Genomic DNA, 1219 nt, shown 5'->3' with positions numbered 1-1219 from the left:
AGACAGACAGACAGACAGACAGACAGACAGACAGACAGACAGACAGACAGACAGATGAAGCTACTTGAATAGGAGTCGAAAAATTTGCTATTGAAGAAGGTGGGAGGTCGCCTGGTTTCAGAGGTGAAATTGGCGAGAAAAATGACCGCCAAAGTTTCATGATATCCAAAGCTTGAGAGTCCATGGACACAGCTAATCTACATTTTTGTTTACCTTAAATCAACCCTTTTCAGTAAAATCCACCCAAAAATGTGTTTAAAAATCAATCTTAAAGGTCTTGAGTCCAAAAACAAAATTTCTATAAAAGTTACCAATCGGGAAGAAAAATGCCAGTTTCTTCGATATCATTATTTGGATGAGCGCCTGATTTCACCTTGATGCCTCACACATAATTATATCCAATCAGCTGTAGATTAAAGGCAATGTTGTGACATGGACATTTTCAAGCCTCCACACTCAAACCATTAAAACGAATGTGCACATAACTTTATTGTACAAATAAATAAAAGTTGTCGAATTATGTTTCAGATTTTAAGAATAACATGGAATTGAAAAATTTGTTCGAATGACTTTATTTTCAAAGTTGCCCAATACAGAGCGTCCTCAAAAATGGACGAATGACCAGAATACTCGTCATCACGGAGTTCAGGGACTCATCTCTGTCTTCTGGACACTCTTTCTGTTATTAAAATATAAGATGTTTTTTTTCAATGCCGTATACAATGGCGTCCAAAAAAGAACCTTTAACATGTATTAACCTTGTCATTGTATTTTCCAATCATGAAGGATACCAATTTAAAGCTTAATCAATTTTGGATCACTCTACAACGACAGGAGTAGTGCACCTCAGTACAAGCTCGTACACACTTACTTAGTGATCGTATCTCGGTCGATCCCTGTTGTAAATGAAATATCAATGAGTCGGATAATGCATAATTTATTAAATTTAGCTTTAAATCAGTACCTGGGGACTCTCGTGGCCTAAAGGTTAAAGTGTTCGCCTCTCACTCAAAAGTCCCGGGTTTGAATCCGGGTAGCGACCGTACAACTTTCTTCTCTAAAATTGTCTCCTTTCCCCTTCTTTCCTTCTCTCTTGCAATATTCTGTCGTCTGCTTTCGTCTCCAATTTCTTCCCCTTTCCCCTCACCTCCTTTGTCCCCTCCTCTGGGCCCCTGACTCTTTCTGCAGCCTTTCCACTGCTACTCCTTGGCTCCTTCTT

Source organism: Aplysia californica, unplaced genomic scaffold (assembly GCF_000002075.1).
Source record: "Aplysia californica isolate F4 #8 unplaced genomic scaffold, AplCal3.0 scaffold00928, whole genome shotgun sequence".
NCBI classification, from domain to species: domain Eukaryota; kingdom Metazoa; phylum Mollusca; class Gastropoda; order Aplysiida; family Aplysiidae; genus Aplysia; species Aplysia californica.
Note: the sequence above shows the minus strand (reverse complement) of the source record.